The sequence below is a fragment of the Camelus ferus genome, chromosome 9 (assembly GCF_009834535.1).
Source record: "Camelus ferus isolate YT-003-E chromosome 9, BCGSAC_Cfer_1.0, whole genome shotgun sequence".
NCBI lineage: Eukaryota > Metazoa > Chordata > Mammalia > Artiodactyla > Camelidae > Camelus > Camelus ferus.
Window position 1 is genome coordinate 71,724,660 of NC_045704.1, and position 24,438 is coordinate 71,749,097.

Consider the following 24,438-nt stretch of genomic DNA (forward strand, 5'->3'; position numbering starts at 1 on the left):
ATCCTGCAGCTTATTTTTATTTCTCTGTTAAGATTTACTTCATTTCCCAGCAGAGACCCAAACTGAGAAAACAGTACCTTCCTCTTCAGATTAGTGTGTCTTGGACAGCCAAGAAGCTGCTGCCAGATGTCACCCTTGGTCACAGTGAATGTCTCACGCCGGAGGTTCAGGGGAGCTTGGAAGAGTACATAGATTCCCAGTAGGAAGAGTGTTGAATTCTGCCGACTGAAAATGAGGATACCTGCTCCCTGCCTGCATCCATTCATTTACTCAACAGTCATTCATTCCACTTACCCTGCTCTCTGCCAGGCTCTGTGTTAGAGTTAGGATTGTGAAGTTGAGGAGCACACTGCCTCTGACCTTCAGGGGCTTATCAAAACTGGAAAGAATCTTTCAAGATTTACTCTGCTTCCTCTGCTCGGATTGATCTTTCCTATCTTGTCCACTTATTCTTACTCATCCTTCAGAATTTAGCCACGAGTCACCACCTCCAATGAGCAACCCACACTTAACAATTTACTGTTTCCTTTGCCGGGAACACCCTTCCTATCTTGTTCACCCAGACTTACTCATCCTGCAAAACTGGGGTCACCAGTTCCCATCACTAGCCCAGGCTGACCCCTCACATTCAATCTAGACCAATCTGCTCACCAGATTGCATTACAGATTATCACATGTTTGCCTCCCTTTGGGGCAGAGCTTTTGATTCTCCAGTTTGTATACAGTGCATGGCATACATGTTCATTGGATTAATGCATAAAGAAGTGTAACAGCATAATTTCTCTGGGTTTTGTGCCGCTTAGGTTCTCGTAAGTGCCTTCAAAGATAATCTCCCTGGTTAACAGGCTCTCCACAGCTGCTTCTCCTTCTGTCTGTGTTCCACCAAAACACAGATCTTATCTGAGAGGGCCCAAGGCTCCAAATAACAGGAGCGGATTTATGTCTGGGGTCCCAGCCCCAAGCAACTAACATGTAATGCTCATCTCTTTGAAAGAGACATTGGTGTTGGGTTCAGAACCATTGTTTGATCCTTTCCTGTGTTAAATACTTGAAGTATAAGAAGAAATTGGAACTAACATATATTGTTGAGATTTGACTCTATGGAATCTTTGGACAGTGTAAAGGTCATTGCAGGGTGTTTGTACGATTGTCGAACTCTTAAGAAAGACCAGGCAACATATGCCAGGTGACGAATCATACTCAGTAAGCGCTAGACCGAGAGTCAGGGACCTAGATTCTCCTTCCTTTTGAGGTCTCAGTTTCTTCACTTGCAAAAGAGAAGAAAAAGGAGGAAGAGGAGGAGGAAGAAGAAAAGGGAAGCAGGGAGAGAAGGAGAAGGAGGTGCCTTCAAGGGTCTCTCATAGCTTTAAGCTCAATGAATCCATGAGTCCATTATCCAGGTTGCAAATATCTTCAGTAAATTGAAACAAAAAGTTAGTCCTCTTATCTGATCTCCTCTTCTGTAAATTGCCATTGAGATATGAGGGATTATTGTAATATTCTTTTTTTTCCCCACTAATCCTTTTCTGTGAACTGAGACATTTACAGGTAACAAGCAAGCAAAAAAAAAAAAAAAAAGTCCTTGTGGGAATTGGACTTCAAGAGAAAATTCCAGTGTCCATTGTTTTGCTTGATTTATTTTTGGCAAAGCTGTCTTACTTCTAGTTGCCATTGCATAGTTTGAATTTAATCCAATGGGAGAGAAGATTCCATCTTTATTTATGACTCCACTGCTGATGGCTCCCATTATGGGTGGGGACGCAGCTCTCTGGAGCTGGTCTGGCATCTGAGCTTCCAGGCTGTGGCATTTCCAGAGGCTCCTGTGACCCTGCCCATCCATACCACTGCCTTCCCCGCAACAGGACTGCTGAGGGACTTCCTTAGAGTACAGCTTGTTCAGTTTTTTCTTTAGCATCCATGATTCTACTAAAAGAAATCAGGCATGACTAGTTGATAAGTGTCTCCTTGATTCAGATTTATATCAGATATCAAAGTGGGAGAGGTAGGAAGTGACTTACACCCCCAAAAAACGAGAATAACTACTAGTAATTGTCACATGCCCACTACATACCAAGTCTTTCTTCATTTCTTCTTCACACAACACTGTGAGATAGGTACTATTATAGGCCCCATTTTATAAATGAAGAAATTGAGGTTCAAAGAAGTTGTTATCTAGTCTAAGACTACGTAGCACTATGTCTGTGTTCAGACCCAGAATATCTGACCCCACAGTCTGTGCATATAACCAACCACTATGCTATACTGCTTCTCAAGAACTGTATGCCATCAGACCTGGAAGACAGCACTGAGCAGAACCAATGATGTAAGGTTTTTAGTGGATTCCAAAATGATAACAGAAGCTAATTATCAGCATGTAACCTGAGTTAGCACAAGATAAGTTTTGGATATAGATATAGAAGTCTTTGTTAAATAAAAGATAAATTTAAGAAACATCCCAGATACAATAATCCAAGAGAAATTAACAAGTTGTATTAGTTAGGGTAAATGGTTTCAGCTGTTATAACAACTGCTCCCACATATCAACAGCTTATCACAACAAACAAAAACCATTTATTACTCCCAGTTCAGTGTGGCTGATAGGTGGGCTCTGCTCCACACAGTCATTCAGAGCAGGATCAGGGCACTTAGGCAAAGAGGGCACTCATCTCGGGTACAGAATTGAAGGGAGGAACTCAGAAATCAAGATAAAATATTTTAATGCAGTATTTTGAAAAAATCAAAACTAATGCAAAAATATTCATGATGAACAAAGTATTAAATTTTTAAATTAAGACAGTATTCAACAGAGCTGGGTTAAGAGTGAGGTGATTGAAATGCTGGAGAGGCTGTGGAGAAAAGGGAACCCTCCTACACTGCTGGTGGGAATGCAGTTTGGTGCAGCCACTGTGGAAAACAATATGGAGATTTCTCAAAAGACTAGGAAAAGACTTACCATGTGGCCCAGTCATCCCACTCCTGGGCATATATCCAGAAGGAACCCTACTTCAAAATGACACCTGCATCCCAATGTTCACAGCAGCACTATTTACAATAGTTAAGACATGGAAACAGCCTAAATGTCTATCGACAGATGACTGGATAAAGAAGATGTATATTTATACAATGGAATACTATTCAGCCATAAAAATGACAACATAACATCATTTACAGCAGCATGGATGTCCCTGGGGAATGTCATTCTAAGTAAAGTAATCCAGAAAGAGAAAGAAAAATACCACATAAGATCACTTATATGTGGAATCTAAAAAAAAAAAAAAAAAAAAAAGAAAGAAAGAAAAGGGAAAAAAAAGACAAATGAACATAAATACAAAACAAAAACAGACTCATAGACATAGAATACAAACTTGTGGTTGCCAGGGGGGAGGGGGTAGAAAGGGACAGACTGGGAGTTCAAAATTTGTAGATACTGACAGGTATAAATAGAATAGATAAACAAGATTATGCTGTAGAGCACAGGGAAATGTATACAAGATCTTGTGGTAGCTCATGGTGAAAAAATATGTGATAATGAATATATGTATGTTCCTGTATAACTGAAAAATTGTGTTCTACACTGGAAATTGACATAACATTGTAAACTGACTGTAACTCATAAAATTAAGAAAAAAAAGTGAGGTGGTTGAGACTCAGTTGTGTTGGCTAATTAAAGACAACTAAAATATCCAACTAAACAGAATGACATTTACTCGGAAAATGTAGGTTCACAGGTGTGAGCAAAACAAAAGCATGCATTATTGCTCCTTCCCTCCATGCCTAGAGCCAAGACAAAGGGGAAAAAGTGTCTCCAGATCAGTGGGGGAGCAAACATTGCATTTTCCCCATCATTCCAGGCAAGAGATGGAGCACAAGGATGTAGGAACTAGAGTGGTTTTCACTTTGGCAACCATGGGACCCCAAGGAACTGGTTTGATAATCCAGACTGGGAGGAGCAGCTTGTCCACTTGGCCTCAGTTGGTGGCTGCTCTGGACAAATAGCCCCAAAGAACCTTTGGTTCAGGGCTCTTACTGAGGTAGTTATTCTTTTCACAGAGACCAAGATACCCAGGAACCATCTTAAATAATATTGCTAAAAGCCAACCATTATCTTACATGTTGAATAATATTTATACCCAAATATTAACTCTTAAAAAACTGCAGATGAGTTGCATTATCCTGCTTTTAATGCAAGACAATCAAGCTTCAATTCACTTAAAGCATAGTCTGCTGGTTTTAGGGTGGAAGCCGTGTTTGAAAGCGGCAGATGCAGGCGGGCCCAGGACTCGAGAGGATAGTCCCGGCACCCTATCAGGACGCACCTCCGCAGACAGGTCTTCCCGCCAGCCGCAGCCGCGTGACTGTTCTGCTGTCTTCTTCATGGCACTTCTCCCGCTCTGACCTTGTCTTACTTAGTTGTTAACTTGTGTACTGTGTCTAACCCAGCATGCTGTGAATACCAGGAGATCAGAGCAGTGCTTGGCTCACAGCAGGTGCTCAATAAAAATGGAATGAACAAAGTAAGTTAGCACCAATCTATTGATTCTGCTTGGACTACTTTCCCTTCATGAAATTCTTCCATGATTAGCACATAAACAGACACTTAATACATAATAGTTGCAATTATTGTTACTGGGAGGGGGTGGAGGGTTGGGGGGTTACAAATGGCCTTGGACCAGTGGCTCATAAGGAAGGCAAATAACAGTACTACATTCAGACTTTTGATACAATGAAATAAACCCAATTTACATCACGCCATTATAGCAAGTTTTACATATTTAATCCACATCAATAAATACTCATATTTCAAAAGCACTCCATTTTCTAGGACTTTCTTTGATTCTTGATAGATAATGGACGTGAAAAGAATTCTGGTAAAGTGGACCTGTGATGGCAGCTTTTGCAGTTAAACATTCAACATTAATTAATCATTATGCACACACACTAACACATAGGCACACATATGCATACATATTCAGGATAGATAGATAGATAGACAGACAGACAGACAGACACATACATATAGATGTACAGCTATAACTATAGAAAGATGTGTGTAAGTTTCCTGACACATGTAACTCACATCATACTAGTATTCACAGCAGAGTTCCATGTCCAACAATTTCCACATCATCAAGCAGCACTTATAAACTAAATGGCTTGGAGTAATTTATGATCCAAGTTCAAATAACTGCCATGGATTCAATATTCTAAGGACTTATATTAAAATTAATGTATTTCATCAAACTGGGTACATTTTTAGGTATTGGGTCATATTACCCTGTTCAGTAGTAACACTCATCCAGTGATAATGATTAATTTATAAGAATTCACAATTAATCCACACTGTCTTGATTCAGAGCCAACTCTATATTTTAACACTCTCCACATTTTAATATTTTAAATATTTACCTATATTTGAACATCCCTGAAATCAAAGATGTCTTGTAATCAACATCTTATAAATACAGTATTTCTTTTTTTTCCTTAAAAGCTGTTATTAAAGTAATGGTGTGTCTTCCCATCAATGACAACTTAGAATAAAAGAAGTATGGTATTTATTTGTAAGAAACATGATAGATAGATTTATAATGTTAACATATTAAGAACTCATACAGAATGATGATAAATGCAGTAAGACGTGAGAGGTAAATGGGCAAAGGACATGAACCTTCCATTCACATCAGAAAAATGTAACTAGCTGGTAAATACAAACAACTTTACCAGCACTCAAATAAATTAAAATTAAAACAAACAAAAAAAACTATATTTCTGTCTTTCAGATTAGCAAAGAATAATTTTTTAAATATCCAATGCTAATTAGAGTAAAATAGAATGGGCACCCTCATCAGATTTTGGTGGGTAAATTGGCACATAATTTCTGGAAAGCAATTTGGCTGTATATATTAAAATTTTTAAAGTGTCCACACCCTGTTTATTCTTTCAGGGATGTATTACAAGAGAACAATCAGGAATAGGTTAAAAACTTATTCACAAAGACAATAAGTAGAAAAAAGTCAAGACTCTAAATTCACATGCTATAATTCAGTTATGTAAGGAATTCAGAAAAAAATAACTTAATAATATATCTTACTGGTATATATTTTACAAATAAATGCGTATTATTTTAATAACCAGAAAAAAAAAGTTAAAAACCAAAAGGAAAAACAATGACCATGGGCTATTCTGACAGAATTTCTATTTCCTCCCAAAGGAAAGAAGAAAAATTTGCTTACCACAAAGTTTGTCTTCGTATAAGACTTCTCACCAAAAATTATGTGTCTGGGGGCTTTTATACATTTATGTGGCATGATATTTCAAGATTTGTTAGGTTTAGATGACATAAAAGTCTTGATCCATGGATTTTAAATTTGGGGGGAAATTGTTTTGAAGCTTGCTATTATTATTTGACTCTTTTTTCAGACACTGGCACCTCATCAGTGAGAATTACCCTGTTAAGCACTGTCTTCCTGGATGAGGAAGTTTTCAATGTCCTTGCTAAAGATGGGACTAGTCAGCTTTTTATTATCTCTTGCAAATAATAGTCGGATGCAGTTCCTATCATGTAGATATTTATTTATCCAAAAACCCAACAGAGACTATACGCTGCTAATTAACAGTTATGTAATAAGAACATTGCAAGATTTTCCTTTAATAAGACTCCTGTGTCCAATTCAATACTGTCTCAGCATGAAACGATCTCCCAGAGGTCTCTGGCTGTTTCTTAGTCTCTCTACCTCTCAGCCTCATCTCCAATCTTGAAATTTTAGTTTTGTTTACAAATTTCTTTAAAAAAAAAACCCCATAAAATACTGCCTGCCTTGATGTGTGCCTTTGATGTCAGAAAGGAAACAGTTAAAATTGAACCTAAATGTATATACTTCATTTCTTTCATATATCAGTAACTTTCTTCTTATTATATTTACTGTTTCATGTGTTTATACTTTGGGTATTTTATTTAGGTTTGTTGATAGAATGCATTTCATTCGGACCCTCAAGTAGCTTGCAGGCTAGTTAGGGGTGGTAGGGTTGTGAAGCAGATATATTATCAGCATTTATAGTTTAAGGTCAAGAATATTGTCTATTTTTTTATCCAACATAAGTTTATTGAGTGTGTGCCGTTAGCCAGAGAGAGTTCTGGGCATTGGGATATAGCGAGGTCCAAGGCAGAGCCTTTGCTCCCTGAAGAGGAGGGTTAAGGGGGCACTCCGAGAGCATGGAAGAGAGGCGGGCTTCCATTAACTGTTGATCCACAATAATCTCGGTTTCTTTTCCCCTCACCCCCAATTCTTATTCCTCAGCTCCAGTCAAGTGGGTTTCTCATTCAGTAGGTCAGGAATGAGAACTGGAACCTGATTTTTTAAAACTCTCTTTGACAATTCTGATACACAAGTTTGGGAACCACTGTATCACTAAGTAGCCATAGTGACATCACACAGAAGTAGGTGAAAATGTTGAAAGGCAACAGAAACATTTCCCTGAAGCATCTACTTTCACAACGTCTTGCTGCTATTAGAATTTTGGATTAGAATATAAAATCTTAATGGTATCATCTCTACCTGTTCAACTATATAATTAAGACTTTCCTGTGTTCCTCTAGGTGATTCTCTACTTTCGTAAGTTACTGAATTAACAGTCAACTGAAGTTATTTCTTTTGTTCTCATTTGAAATTATCTCCTTACAAAAATGATGTGGCCGTCTAGTGTCTTATTGTTCGTCTGGTTGGTGCAAGCCTGTGACATTTCCCTATCATAGTTTCACAAATGTTCCGTGCTTTCTTGCCTCTGGGCCTTTGAACACGCTATTCCGTTTTCCATTCATTGGCTCATTTACATTCAGATATGGAGTGTGGAAGACAATTAAGCTTTATACACACAAGATCTCAAAAGATGTAACTTCCATGCATCCTATCATTGAAAGCTACGGAGGATGGGCAAAACAGGACGGAGCGAGACAGGATTTAATTCCTTGCATGTTCTAGCTCAGCAGTGATGAACATGTACATCACCTTCGCAGTACAGTCATTGATTATTTCTTTTACCGTCGTGATAGGACTTTATTGCAACAAGGGAGGAGAACTGAATGTGTGAGCAGTGGTGGTGTAAGGACGTTAAATCCTCTGCTGATAGAAAAAGTCAATAGGGAAGATGCAAATTTGATAAATCAAGAAATAATAAGCATATGGGAAGGTAATATAGAAAAAAAACCCCAGAAGAAATGACTATGAGAATTCAAAGTGGTGCCTGAGTCAAGGATGGGTAAGGGATAGGGGCTGTGCCCAGGGGACTGTGTTGTTGTTTTTTTCTGTGAAAGTGTTTTAAATATTTAGAATATTTTTGTTATCATTGTGCTTGAAAAGTACATATATTTCTTTGATTAAAAAAAACAAATAACATGTATATTTTAGGCAGCTACCACTTGCCTGGCAAAGTACTGCACTCTACCCGTGATAAAGGAGCAGCTAGAAAACACGGTTCTGACCCTCCAGGACCCTAAGTCACTTTGGAGGAGGTAAGCTACTACCCATATATAAAAAGCAATGAAAGAAAAAAGCGTGACCAAATCTGAGAAGAAACGCAAGACGTTTTGCATTTAAATGATATGTGCCTCAGTGTTTGCGAAACTGTAGAAGACAGAAAGGGCTGTTGAATTTATGATTTCTTTCCTTCCTCAAAGGGCAATGAAAATGAATCACTCTCCTTCGGCTGCTCCCTAAGGATTTGCAAATTTGGCCCCAATAAATCCTTTCCGCAGCAGGACTGTATTGACAAACTAGCTGAGCTCTGCATTGGTGCCACAAGGGCTGCTTTGCAGTCTTCAGTCTTGGCTCCTTAAAAAAAAAAAATCTGAAGCGCTTCCTTTGTATCAGGCACTTTGTTCTTATGAGCACTGAGTTCATGTTCCCTTCTGCTCAGTAACTGTCTTAAAATGATGCTGCAGAGAAAGCTGAAGAAGGACAAGCAAACAAGAAAATCGAGAGGGCCAGAAGAATGGAGGGCAAAAAGGAAAAAGAGCACAACTGTTGTGTTTGTGGGGCAGATTCACAAATGCATCTCTTGCCATTGCTGCTTATTTCCTTGGACATCCTGTCGCTTCCTCTATGCCCTTTTTGAAGAAGTATTTGTTAGGAAGGTTAAAATCACTGAGGAAGCTGTTTTTCAGGCACGTTCCTTGGCAAGAGATTTATCTTCTGGACCTCTGAAAAGTGTTACATTACAGCAGATAATGAAGCCTACTCAAGTGAGAAGGCATCAAGTGTTCTTGAATAAAGAAAAAAAAAAAAAGAAATCTCTGGAGGGAAGGTGTGTCTCAAAGATCTACTACTGAGTGCACTCTGGAAGTTTTTTCCTCAAAGGTAACAAAACCAAGAGACTCAAAGCCCGAGAACTATTTGCCTCGTGGACTAGTAAGTAGATTTTAAAGGTAACGCATGCTCAGTACATTTTGGAAGAAGAAGGCAAGTATACAGAAGAACACAACCATCTCTTGTGATCACACTGCTTGGAGTAGATTACTGTTAGTTTTTTTAGTGATACATGTATATATTTATATCAATCATATTAATGCAAAAAAGAACTGCCATGTTGTGTACGTATTGTTTGCTCTCATGCTTTTCTTCCACTGATAGTCTGGTCCATTTCTTTTGTGCTTCATCAAGGTCCCAAGAATTTGGGGTGCATTTCCAGGTCTGAAGGGAACTAGGTGATGACTTAAAGAAACTCAGTTGCTTTTCAACCTAGACCTGAAAACCTGTGGGATTCAGTCTCCACCAGAGTTGAAGATCAACTTGGAGACAAATTATTCTGTGGCTATTCATTCAATTAAAGTAGATATATTTTAAAAAATTAAGAAGTTAGGTAATTTTTATCTGTATGTGACCTTTTCCTGGAAGGACTTATGCTTTGTAAATATTAGGCATTGAATATTTTTACACAGGGCTAAAGAACTCCACGAAAAATTTTAAACATTTTTTACTGTGGTAAAGTATGTGTAACCTGAAATTTACCATTAACCATTGCTAAGTGTACAGTTCTGTGGCACTAGGTACCTTCACACTATTGTGCAGACATCACCATCATCCAACTCCAGAACCTTTTCATCATTTCATCCCAGAACTCTGTACCCATTAAAAAACAACTCCTCACTGACCCTCCCTCCACGCCCTTGACAACCACTAGTCTGCTTTCTGTCTCTATGATTTGACTATGCTAGGCACCTCACGTAAGGGGAGTCATATAATATTTGTCCTTTTGTGACTGGCATATGTTAATTGGCATAATGTTTTTAAGTTTCATTCACGTTTTGGTATGGGTCTGAGTTTCCTTCCTTTTTAAGGCTGGATAATTTTCCATATTATATATATACCATATTTTGTTTATTCTGTCATTTGCTGAATGAGAAAAAGATTTTTAATCAATTACTCGTGTTTGAATTTTGGCTGGGAGATGACCATTTTGGGATTCCCTCCCGTGGTGCAGCATTTCTGGACAGCAGTGCCAGGATAAGGATTACATCCCCCAGTCCCCTCTATGTCTAGGTTATTGCCAGCAGTGTGGGAGGAAGTGAAGTGCATGACTCTCTCAGCAGCTGCTGGCAGGCTGACACCAGGGCAAATTTGAAACCATGAGAAGGCAGAGCCGCAAGGTGGAAATGGCCAGAGTCACCACTTTGAGGGGAGCCTCCCAAGAGGGTCTTCCTACTGGGAATTATTTTGGATTTTGCATGGTTGAGGCTTTTATATGTCAAGCTTCTGTGATGTGGGGGCTGATACAGCTTCTAAGATTCATCTATTTCAAGTTTCTTTTCCTACCTTTCCAACCCTTTTTTCTTATCATTCTTTGCTGACTCTTTTTCCTCTGCCTTATCTCCTGCTTTTTAGTCAGCAGGTCACATTCTACTTCTTAATAATGCCTCTATCAACCCTTTCCTACTTAAATACTCTGCTATGATTTAGTTTAAGCAGAGACAGACTGAGGGATATGTCAAGCCAGAAAACCTGGAGTGTTAATCTATAAGGTGCTTAAAGACCACGGGCAGCTTTGTTTACACTGATAATCCTCCAAGGAGATCACTGCATTGGTGGGCGTGAGGGCTGAGACCTGCACGGAGCCCGCTTCAGGAACAGCAGACGGTCTCTAAGCTGCCTTGGGAAGCAGGTGGGCTGCAGGAAGTGCAGGCCTCTGTGCTTACCGAGAGGGGGTTAGCACCCAGCTTCTTCTCTAAATGAATGGGGAGCAAATATGAGAAAGTATTAGTTTCTAAGGGCAAATAATCAGCCGACTCGGGTCTCCCACGTATCTGAGTCTGGCCCTGAGTTCAGGCCAGCCTCTTTTCTTGCTCTTTCTGGGCTATTGCATTTAATTCCAAACGCTCCTGCCATTCGTCCTCCTCACTACTACCCGAGGGATTTCTCTGAGGCACAACTCTGATCATGCTATTTTGGCCTTAAAATTCTGAGGTTGCTCATTGCCTAGGGTAGAACTTCTTAGAATGGCTCTAGCATCCCAGACACGGGGAAGACAGCAGGAGAGAAAAACCACTTACACACTGCAGGCTATGACGCCACCATCCCAAATCACGAGCTCACGGCAGAAAACCAGGATGATGTGGAAGATGTGATTCTCACCGCTGAATCTTTGCCCAGACTGTCCCTTCTTCCAGAATTTCAGAAAACTATCTACTCATCTTGCAAGTCTCAGCCCAAGGGATATCCTTTCTATGACATCTTTCCTGACACGCTCCTCCTTGTCCCCCCACCCCTCCCCTGCCCCTCCCATTATGTGTTCCTTTCTGCCTTTTGGCCTCTCCAAATCCAGAGAGTGGTTGAGGCAGAAAAGTTTAGATTTTTTCAGTGTTTAATCAGGTCCCACGGCGGTGTGAGAAGAGTTACCATAATATTGTCCTTTTAAAGGAAGCGATAGACTCTAGTTCCGCTCAGGGTGTCTGGCAGCTGCACGGTGCTCCACGCTTTATGCACATACACATGGTCAGTAACTGCTCCCTATTGGACCCCAAGACTGCAGCATGTGGAGGCTGGGGGAACTGGTCCATCCTGTGGGCTAAACATGCAAGTTTAAATGTCTCCTTTAGGCAGAGGAATGCCCATTTATCTTTTCCTCTTCCTGAGTTCCCTTCATTTGGGTGCAATCCATCATCTCTCGGTTAGGAAAAATAAATTAAATGTCTTCCAGTGAGTTTACCTTGCAATTAAAGTAAAGATAGAGGAAGAGTATTCTTGTACAGGAAATCTTTTTGCCTTTCAAAACGTGACCCAAAGACCTACTAACTTGAAAGTGACTGGTCTGAAGTTTGTAGCCAAAATAGCTATTTAAAAAATATTTTTGACCAGCACACTCGAAGTGCATCACCATCTGCTGCCATCGCTCAGGTTTAGTTAATAGTTTCTAGGTGTCAGACCAGCCAGACTGGATCGATTCATGCTGATGGTCGAAGGTGAATGAAATTAGTAACAATCTTGAGATGCCTGAGTTTGAGTCCACTAAATGTTCATTATAAAACTGGTTTTATTGAGGACTTATAACCAAAGAAGATAGCTATAAATAGTGCCTCTGTATGGTCTTCACTCACTTTGGGTTCCACAACCAGCTCTGACTTTCCAACCATACTCCCTTGTTATCAAACAAACCATGCAACTTACACATAGAGTTGGTGTTAAAAAGAGGAGTTTACTCTCCCATTTGAGAGTTTTTGTTTTTTGTTTTTGTTTCTTTTGGAGGAAGTGGTCAGACACTAAGATAGCATGGCCAAATGGTTCTTCATTTTAAAAGACTTTATTTTTTAAAATAAAATCGAGAGGAAGATACAGAGATTTCCCATATAACCCCTACACTTGCACATTCATAGCCTCCCCCATTGTCAGCATCACCCATCAGAATGGTGTATTTTTAACCTCAGATGAACCTACATTGACACATTATAATTATCCAAAGTCCTAAGGGCCCACTCTTGGTGCTGTACATTCAATGGGTTTGGACAAATGTACAATGGCATATAACTATCATAATATCATACAGAGTATTTTCAGTGCCCTAAAAATCCTCTGTGCTCTGCCTTTTCATCTCTTCTTTGCCCATCCTTTGCAACCACTGATATTGTTATTGTCTCCATAGTTTTGCCTTTTCCAAAAATCTGTAGAGTTGGAGTCATACAGCATGTAGCCTATTTAGATTGGATTCTCTCACTTAGTAATATGCATTTCAGTTTTCTTCAGGTCTTTTAATGTCTTGATACCTCACTTCTCTTTAGTGCTGAATAATACTCCATTGTCGGGATATATCAGTTTATTCATCCAGTCACTTGCTAAAGGACATCTTGGTTGCCTCAAAGTTTTGGCAGTTGTAAATAAAGCTGCGATGAGTATCCCTCTGCAGGTTTTTGTGTGGGATATAAGTTTTCATCCCCTTTGGGTAAATACCAAGGAGTGTGATTGCTGGATCGTATGGCCAGAGTATATTTAGTTTTCTAAGGAATCACCAAGCTGCCTTCCAAAGTGGCTGTACCAGCTTGTTTTCCTACCAGTAATGTATGAGAGTTGCTGTTGCTCCACATCCTTGCCACGTCTTGATGGCTAGACGTGATGTACCAGGTAAAAGGCACCGCTGTTAAGAGGACTTTAGTAATGTGGTGGTGAGGTGCTGGGGGAGACAGGGTGTTCTGGAGTCCTGTGAGGAGGACTCGGGCTCTTCATGAGCCTGTACCTCTGGACTGTGAACTTCAGAAGTGTTTCTCAGCTTTTTTGTCTCCCCCTCTTAGGTGGGAGAGGATGGCTAAAATAGCCTGGGGTTGAGTATTTTCCTGCATCCACATGGAAGGCTAGAGCTGGCTGGAGGTAGATATTTTCTTTCCTCAGATCAGTTCAGCTCTGATAATACCTCAGCAGGTTAGGCTTTGGTTAACTAGCGTTGCCTACAAAGTTCATAATGTGGATAACTTCTGCGGTTAAAGGTAAAAAAGCTAAGACCATATTTACTCTCAAGTCTTTACCTTCTGCTGGAAGGTCTAAGATTGAAGTATGTTATTTACTTATAAAATCTTGTAATTTGTGTTTCTTTTTCTCCTGATACTGGTTTAATTACTCCTGGCCTAAAAAGTAGCAGAGCTGCATGCTTCAGTGGGAAAAGATTTTAGCTTCCTCTTTGTGGTTGGTAACACAGCCCACTTAACCCTAATGGGATTTTTCCCCCCTCACTGACAAGGTAACCACAAAATTTCCTTTCTCAAAATCTTTGGCTTGTAAATGGTGCAGTTTGGAGCTCACAGTTGGCAAATTAAAAGGGACTTGCCCACCCCTTTGCCCTGCAGTCTTGGGAGTAAGTCTTCACCTCAGCCCTGAGATTTCACAGGCCTGGAAGGGCTCGCAGCTTCTTTCGCCCAGAGCTCCTTCTCTTTCTCCTCGCAGCTGCCTCGATGAGGTGGCCGAGCTTCTCAGTCAACAACTGGAGATGAAGCTTGAAGAGCAAGTGCCCCCAGAACAAAAGCTTTTGTTCTTACCCCTAGGTGTAAAGGATTAAAAACATATTTGTAACCAGAGCAATGAGGAAGCAGGAGGAAGCTAGAGAAAGCCAGCCACCAGCCACGAGGGGAAAGGGAAATGGAACTTTCCCAGCAAGAAGATTCTGAAATATGAGATGTGGGAGGGGAGAGGACTTACAGTGGCTTCCTCACAATTTCAACCAAGTCTTGCCTTTCACTAGCACCGAGGGAAGGTGCTCGACAGTTTCCTCGGGTATCTTCCAAACAACTCCACCACAAGAGTCTTCTTCTCCTCTTGTCTCCATTGCACATGGATTGTTCTTCGCTGCCTAGAAAGGCAATGGGTTCCTGGATGCTGTTGATAAATGAGAAAAGTCCAGAGCCTGGGGCATTCAACTGGTTCTACCCCTGCTAAGAGAAGCCATTCTTTTGTTTCAGCATCTGGTTTCATTTTGTGCTTTCTGAGAAAACGCCATGTGTAGGAGAGGAAAATATTCCCATACGTTTCCTCTGAAATAGAGCATTGTGTGGAATGGTGGACAGTATAAGGGCTTTCTGTGCCATTCTTGGCTTCCATTGGCTGAGGACTCGGGGAACCAGATGCCTCACTTCTTTTATGACACTGCAGTTTCTCTCAAGCTCTGAGGTGCAATGAAAGCTGACTGCTTCTCTAATTACTTTCTTATGTCCTAAACACCCCTTTAAGGACTAAGGGGCCATTTCCTTTTCTAGTTTTAACTCATTCCAGAATGCCAATTTACTGTTTGATTAGAATGTTTGTTACGTATATTTTACTTGGTGAATATAGTGTTGTACTTTAATAGTGGTGTCGAGATGGTATGAGTTCAACACAGGCTCTGTAGTTTTCTAGCTGGATGATCCTTGTTAAGTTCCATGGCCTCTCTGAATCACAGTGTTATTGTCTTTACAGTGGGGATATCAAATCCAAGTCTTTGGATGGTTTTAAAAAAGTGTGAAAATATATGTATTTTGTGTACATACATGATAGTATTATTACACTGACATGGTCTAATTTTTTAAACGATACTATAGCTAAACAGTGAACAAACTGCTGCTGTAAAGGTAAGAACAACAATAACATCTATAGGACATTAGATTTCACACTTTACATACATTTTCTTATTTGTGGTTTACCAACCTGGTGAGTTTGGCATAGCAGGTATTTTTTAGTATCTAGTTCAGAAATTGGAAATTGGGAATCGGAGAGGCAAATTTAAAGTCACACAGTTGTTCAGCTAGGTGTTGTATAGCCTATTGTTGAGAAGAGGATACTGGCATTCAAAGATAAGTGACTTGTTGTAAGGAGCAAAGCTAGTAAATAGAGATGAAACCTGGAACCCAATGGAGTTGAGATCAATTTGAATTGATATCAAATCTCATGCTCTTTTCATCATAGCTAATTAATTTTAATTCTCAAGAAATTTTCTGCTTCATATATCACTTTCTGAGAGAGGTGTGTTAATATTTCCATTACCAGTTGTGACTTCTTGAACTCACCTATTCAGCATTATAGAACATCCCTCTTCAACTCTTATGATGTATTATTTTTGAAGTTTATTTTGATATTAAAATTTCTATCCTGGCTTTCTTTTGGTTCATATTTCCCTTTTCTTCCTTTAATTTCAGCTCTCTGTATGTTTTTCTTGTAATTGGATGATTCTTGTAAACTACTTACTCCTAGACTTGGTTTTGCAAACACAAACTAAGACGCTCCTCTTTTGATCACTAAATTTACCCATATACTCTTATTTTAAATACTCATATTTAAACTTATGTCTGCAAACTCATTTCACATATTCTATGCTGACAAATTTTGGGGGGGTATTTTTTATTCATTTTTTTTTTTTTTTGATGAAGGTAGTGGAGATTGAGCCCAAGACCTCATGCGTGCTAAGCATGCACTCTACCACTGAGCTGTATCCTCCCCCTCCTATATTATAATTACCTGTATTCCTTAAAAACAATCCTTTCCTGCCTCTGTTTGGGTTGCCTCTTTTTGTTTTGCTTATGGTTTACTTTGCTGTGCAAAAGCTTATAAGTTTAATTATTCTTTTAACTTGTTTTTGTCTTTATGTTTAGAATGGGTTTCATGGCAGCATATAGTTGGGTTTTGCTTTTTAATATCCTACAGTATTTTTTTTCTCTTTTTGAGATAATTTTATACTTCCTGAAGAATCATAAAAATAATACAGTTTTTATATACTTTTCCCTAGTTCCCTTTACGTTAACTTCTCATCTAATCATCGATCATTTGTCAAAATTAACAAATAACTTTGGATCTATGGGCTTATTGTTGTAATCAAATTTGAAAAAAATTTCAGTTGTTTCTTCAAATATTACTTTTTTTCTGTGGCACCCTTCTCCATCGTCTCCCAAAGGAGAGAGAACCCATTTACAAGTGTATTGGACTGCTTGGAGTTGTCCTTACTGCTCACTGGTGTTTCCTTCATAGTTTTTAGTTTTTTCCCTTCTACGTTTCATTTTGAAAAGCTTCTACTTCTACATCTTCAATGTCACTTCTTTTCCTTTCCAGTGACGGATCTATCATTCATCCCATTCAGTGCATTTTGCATCTCACACATTTTAATTTTATCTCTTAAAATGTTCCTTTCGGTTCTTTATTGTGTCTTCCATGTCTCTACTTAACATGTTCATTTTTTTCCTTGCTTTTTAAACATAGGGAATACAATTATAAAAATTTCCTTGACATTTATTAGAGAGGACCAGAGTAGCATTAATTCTGGAGTAATTATTCCCTATTACTAAAGCCAGATGCTTCTGAGTTTTCTACCTAATGTCTTATTAATTATGATATTTATCAGTCTGGGACAGGCTGAGCAGCTTCCCAGTCTTGTGTAACTTCTGGTTACTGTCCTCTTTAATCGTTTCAGGTGGTTTTTTCCCTCAGCCTTGCGTAGTTTCCTTATGCACATGAACTTAATACTGTGCTTAATAGTCAAGAGGGTGCTTCTTCAGATCTCTGGGTTCTATCTGTGGATGTAGCCCCCTCCTGTCCTGTACTCTGCCCTAGGAACTCTAACCTCCTTGATCTCCCTGGGCCCTCAGCTCTGTTTCAGAATTTTTCTGAGCCCTGCTTAGATTCCCTTTCCCTGTGCCAAGGCCTGAAAACTCTCTCAAGTACGTAGCTAGAGCAGTCATAGGTTTACATTGTTTGTTTTCCATTTCTCAAGGATTACTCTTACTCATTGTCCAATTCCAAAGTCTTGAAAATCATTGTTTCATATATTTGGATCAGTTTTTTGTTTCAGATCAGAGAGTCAATCTGGTCCTTGTTACTCTATCTTTGTTAGAAGTAGAAGTCCTTGTGCCTCAATCTCCCTTAGTAAATATTTATCTTTCTAACAAATAGAATGCAGTAGAAATGAGACTCCTGAGAGAAACTCTGTGGGTTCTTGCATTGTATCATGTCTTCCAGGCAACAGCACTGAACACATTTCCTCCAGACTAACTTTTGAAGGATATTTATATAATAAACTGACTTAGAAAATAGAAGAGTATCTCCTTCTGGAGAAAAGGATGATTTGCTTGAAGTCTTGGAAAACGGAGATAACATCTCTCTCCAGAGCAAAGGATAAGCATATGTACTGTCCTGTAAGATGTATTTGGGTTTCCTAAACTCCTCTTCTGTAACACAACCCAGGGTGTGAGGCGTTGTCACTTGACCCTCTGAAAGAAGTCCCTCAGTATCTCAGATGTAATGTAGACCCTTCACATGATCTTTCCAGCACAGGGGCTTCATGGTAGCCAAACATATAACATACTGGTTCAGGACTTGCAAGGCATGTGCCTTGTTTAAGTAATAAGGGTAGGATGGGGAAGTCATCCCAGGAGGGGAGCCAAGACTCTTCCATTACCACTTTGCCATTCTTCTTCCCCACAGCTGACCCTGTTCCTTGGCTTATTTTTTTGTGCCTTCAGCTAGGAGACTGTCCTTCCTGAAAGCTTTTTCCTTTGCATGCTTGATCTCTGTATCAGTCTAGACAGAATCACCTAAGGAAATACATCTATTTCTCTATATTAAAGGATTTGTTACGGTGAATCAGACCTACACAGTTGAAAGAGCTGGTTAAACATTCTGCAAGGCTGTTGTCTTCGTTTCTGATGCTGGAGTTTGAAGTCTATAGGGAAGTAGGTCCAAAAGTCCAGATGGACATGAAGTCAGAGGAAGCAAGGAAAAACTGGAGCATGAGTTGGAATCCACAGTGATGAACAAGAAACCATGTCAGTTCTCACTGCTTTCAACCTCAAGATGCTGAAACTCTTCATCATGGACCCAAACACATCTAGCTCATGAATCAGAAAAGATAAAGGAGGTTCCAAAAGAATTTGAATCATTTGCGTGAATTAAATGAATTAAACCAGCAAAGTGACAACGTGCATGAGCTTCAAAAATTCCTGGTTATCTTGCTTTGACATTCTGAGGGAAGAAAAACAAAGCAGTCTAGGGGGAGGTATAGCTCAGTGATAGCGTGCTTAGCATGCACGAGGTCCTGGGTTCAATCCCCAGTACCTCCATTAAAACAAATAATCAATAAAGCAATCTGAGTACTGCTTCACTTCTACTCTCCAATATTGCACAAAAGTGTTTAACTCTAACCGGAAATACAGAGAAATGAATTATCGGAACTGTAGCTCACACTACCCAAGTTGACACATTGCAAAGCCACCACAACCTCAGCATACGGCAAGTGATGGGGGAAAGGGTAGAAGGAACTCTCAGGGGCTGTTCTTCTGTCTGCATATGTTGTTACCCACTTCCTCTCTAGCTGGCCTCTGGCACTGCTCTGTTGTTTCTGGCCAGCATTACGTTGACCCGGCTTGTTTTCTGTCCTGTAGTGGCAATACTACAAACAGGAATAAATAGCCTCTCTAATGCAATAAGGATGGAGAGAAAAGAGCACAAGCCCAGATCTCTCCCTCAGCTTATTTCTCAGCCAGGTTTTCCAGCTCTCCTCCACCCTTGACTGGTGCTCCCCCATCACACCCCCCATCATCTCCATCAACTGCAACACAGCTGCCTTCTGACTAGACCCTCTCCCATTTCTTACATTAGTGTTTCAGCCCCATCTTCTTCCTCATCACGTGGGTGGTAACATCAAGGCTGGAGGGGGAAAAGCTAGCAAACCATGTATTTGCTCTCATGTCAGCTGTAATAACATTTGAAACATAGATTTTGGATTTTCTTGTAAGAAATTATTAAAGCAATATGAAGAAAATGAGAAAAGAAATGACTAGTTTGTTGGTTATGTTGTTTAGATTTTCTGGAGAGTTGCTTGACACTGTTCTCTTCTGACAAATCTTTCTAAAGGGAAAGAGGCAATTTGGATTATGCTTTAAATCATAGGATTTTTAAAGAGTTGTACGTGTTGGTCCAGGCACCGGAGTAGAAATGCACTGAAGAAAAATTGATTGTTTCGCATGCTCTTAAAGATGACAAGAGAAGGCTATCCCATGACCAACACCTGCTCTTACTATTTTGAAACATCATTGATCTACCCCATTCTTCTCCATTAGGTCCATAAATTACAGCAGTATTTCCTTAGAAACCAATAGGGGAAAAAAATCATCCTTTCCGTGCCTTTAATTTCTAACCCGGTCTTGTGACTGGTTAGACAACTGGCAGCACCTAGCTGGCCAACACATTTCTGTGTTGAATTTTCTAGTGCCCTGCAATACGAAGCCACAGGAAATCCAGGCAAACAATATAGCTGAAATTTTATTCTTATTTGGATATCATAATAGAATTTAAACTGTCACAAATGACTACAATGAAATTCATGTACTGAGCTCAGTATACCATAAAAAATGGTGTCTTAAAACTATTTGCTTGAGTAACTGACAATTCAATATCTGGCTCTTTCTTGGAACTTACAAAGCATGATGGTGAAATCATGACTACAGAAACACTCCTAAATCAAGTAAAAAAAGAGAATGAGAGAGAACAAGAGATGTCAATGATCATGTTTGTTAATGGTTTTATTGTAAACTATTTTTGGAAGATATTTTGGAAGATAAACCTTTTGAGGGCCCGCCAGATATTGTGCTCCTTCATTGTCTTAGAAGACCTGGGAGACTGAGTATTCAAGATTGAGCAAAGAACAAGAAGAGTGTCTTCAACACTTTAAACTTCACAAAGTTGTTAGCGGTTAGAAGAGGACAAGTGCAGTGACTGATTTACCTGACAAAATGTCTTGACAATGGCTATGAAAGCTTGATGACCCTTAACATCTCATGGAACAAAGGAGTCAGTAAAAGAAGGTGAAGATGTTAAAGGGGGAATATAAGGAACACAAAAGAAAGATGACAAGGTGACAAGTTAAACATAATCTACAGAACAAGGAACGTCAGAAGCCTCCTCCGCAGTACACCTACAAACACCTGCCCTTTTGTTAATACATAAGAGAGAGCCTCTCGCTGTAACTCCTTCAGTTCCTTGGTGGAGGTGAACCAGATGACTCGGCAGTGTGACGTGATGGTGGGAGAGAATTTCCTGGCTGTCTCTTTGGACAATGCAACCAGTAAACTGTATTTTACCTTAATCAGTCTTTTGTTATCCCCAACTCCTAGTTATTCAAGTCTTTCAGCTGTACCTCATTTTTCCTGTATTGCTGCACCCACAAAATTTCAAAGACATTAATAGATTAAAGTAGACCTATTCACTGAATAGTCCATGTGTGTGTTGGGGAAGAATGGTAGGGGGACCACTTGGACCTGAGAACTTCTAACCGAAGCCAACTTTCAAAGAGAGAAGAGAATAATCAGCTACCTGCGATATTCTTTCTTTCATTCTATGAGATCTTATACAAATTTTCAGTCTCCAGTCACAGATCTCTGATGACCTTTGATGTGACCTGGCACCAGTGGAGCATCCACCATGCTCTCAAAGAGTCCGCCCATTTTCCTTGGTGCTAAATTCCCCCATAAAGGGGAGAACCTTTTATTTTAAGCTCCTCTTTCTATCTAGTAATAAAAAATAATACTGGTGATTAAGTTAATGGGATACAAAAAACAATGTAAATGAGTTACTCATATGAGGTTCCCTAATGGAAAAACTGCTATAGTTAATTAATAAGGATCAGAGGAAGGAAAAGTCTTCAACGAAGAGTTGAAAGAAAGAGATGAAGAGTTTGGAGTGGGAGGCAACAATTATCTTCTTAACAAATACCATTTATATAATATTTTTTCCGCTTCCTGGACATTAAATGCAGAGGATTCAGCTAATGTTTCCCTCAGCTGATGACACATTATCATCACTGATGAAAGCAAGACTCTTCTTTTACTTAAAAAATTTTTCCCTTTTACTTCCTATTGCTCATTCACATTCCACCTCCTCACAGGTAGCCATTCTAATGTATTAATTGTGTATCTTTTTGTTTGCATGTGTTCTTGCAAAATGCTTGTTTTTGTCTGTATTCAATTTATGTAAATAATACCATGTTTTATATTTCTATTTACTTTGAAGATTTATTTTGTTCAGGACCATATACTGAAGATTCATCTGTGACTGTGTGTGCATTTTGTCCCTTGCTTCTACCTACCATACAATGTGTACATTTTTCCTATGATACGTTTACTTAATGATAAATAATTTCCTCTATGCACTTCCCTAGTGATGAGCACCCAGATTACCTCCAGTTACCTCCCTCCAAAGTGCGCTGAAGTCGATGTACATGGACATGGCCCTTAAGGACATGTGTGGGAATCTCTTTGGACTCTATAGTTCTACTCCAGGAGTAGAATTGCTGACGATAAGCTAGAATATATTTAAAACGCTCTAGTTTGGCAGGTGGCCACTTTTTCTTATTTGTAAATCTGGTGTTATCATTATCACCACCACTTAACAGGTGAATAAAATGGAGAGGAGACACTGAGATGCCTACAGTCACTCAGTGAGTAAAGAGTGGAACTTTCTTTTCTGACTACAAGGTTATTCTCTATTCTTAGCATCATGTCCCATTGCCTCCACGAACTTGTCCTATCCTGAAACTGAGAAGTGGGTTAGATTGGTTTACATTTCCCGCAGTCTGTCTAACCATCTCCTTCTTTGTGAATGCAGTGTACTCAGCTAGGTTAGTTAGTGAATTGGGACATACACGTTCCCTTTTGGCTGAAAGTAACCCTAGCTGATCTCATTGAACTGTTTCCTGGTGTACTAGAAATGGCGTCTCTGTATTAAAATCAGGGACAATCGAATGCATGCGGCTCACTGGCACAGGTCTTGAGGGGAATTTCTAAGAAGACGGTTGACTCTTGAAGATCTGTCAAGGAGAGGGCGATTAAGCTTTTAACTGGTTCCCCTTGTAGGTGAGACAGACGGAAGGCCTGATACCATGGGATTATGTAGAGGGAGACTAGATTTAAATCTGCTGAAAAAAGAGTAAAGCCATCTTATGATCAATTCCTTAAAAATATTTTATAAATGCTTAATCATAATAATCTGAGTGTTAGAACAATTATGTTTTGCAATTTAATGTCATTTTGTATGTATTGTTTTATTTTAATGTTATTCCACACAAAGCCCCACAGACATTCTTCTGACACTGTCACGTGGCAGCCCTCATGACAACACTGCAATATCTCTCTTATCAATGCAAGGTTCTTGGTCCTCAAGAAAGCCTGATACAGCCATTCCAGACATTTTTATGTGGACGTTTCTGTCTTGTACGGGGGCTTTGAACTTCGATATTAAATCAAAGAATCTTCTTCCAAGGGAGAATGCATCCTATAATTCACAATGGAGACCTACTTCATCAAGAGCAAGGACTGTATCGCAACTTGAGGAAAGGGAGGAGGAGATTTCTCTGAGACTTTCCTGGGATGCAGGTGTGTGTGTTTGCGGAGTGGAAGGTTCTAAACACGGTAAGCCTTTACCACAGAGATTCTAATCCTCTACCCAAGTAGTTTTTGACCCATTCACCCACCATCTAGCCCTATGACTTTTAGGAAAATATCCTCCTTGACTTTTTGGACAATCAGTTCTCACAGACGACAGCAGTGTCACCAGTCACTTGAGCAAATGTCTTTTACAGAGCCTGTAAGACAAGCATTAGGAAACTGGCATTAGTGCTAAGCCAGATTAGAATTTTACAAAAAAAAATTCTCCCTCAATTGCCATGACATTTTTACTTTTGAAAAAGTAGCCCAGTATATTAGTCCACTGGAAAAGCAGTGAGCTAATTTTAGGCCAGAGGCTTGGATTGTAACTGTGTTTTCTGCTGTAAACAGCCTTACGTATTTGGGAACATGATGGCTTTTCTGGGCTTTAGCTGGATTAGACAAATGCCAAGATCTTGTCCAGTTTGTAATTGTTAAGCTATTAAACCTAGAGGAAAAAGCAAACTACAATGGGAAGTTAGAATTTATGCTTCTGATTTCTCTCCTTTTTAAATTTTTTGGATCAAGTACATCAAATAATGTTTATTTCATCTTCACATTTCTTTCCATGATTTAATCTTCTCTGGAGTGAAATGACTAACACATATGGAGGCACTGTGCTAAGAAGCAGGTTGGGCCACAGGAATGTGTTTCTGGTCCCTTTGGTTCCATAACCTATGAGAAAAGGGGATTTCCTTGGGGAGGACTCTTTGGAGAAAAGTGATTTTCACACTTTAGCAGCACCCCAATTACACAGATTGCTGGGTTCCATCCCCAGAGTTGCTGATTCAGGAGATCTGGATCAAGGTCTGAAAACCTGTATTTCTAACAAGTTTTCAGGTGATGCTATTGCTACTGGCTGGGGCCCACACTTGGAGAACCACTGCTATAGGGCATATTTTGCCTGGTGTTGAGGCAGTGATCTGACCCTCCCCAGGTCAACTGTGCGCCCGGGTTACATACAGTATGTGACTGGGCAACCTTTGAGATGACATTGTGACCTTCTATCTCAGATTCCAGAAGAGTCTGTTTTC

General features: G+C 39.6%; 1 protein-coding gene across 1 annotated transcript in view; it reads left to right on the forward strand.

Annotated features, from left to right (window-relative positions):
- Window positions 1-24,438, forward strand: part of VCAM1 (vascular cell adhesion molecule 1) — a 56,604-nt gene that overhangs the window by 3,536 nt on the left and 28,630 nt on the right. Inside the window, exons 2-3 of the mRNA XM_032487201.1 lie at window positions 8,403-8,506; window positions 23,241-23,389. The gene's annotated coding sequence lies outside the window, so the exon portion shown is untranslated. The remainder of the gene's footprint in view (window positions 1-8,402; window positions 8,507-23,240; window positions 23,390-24,438) is intronic.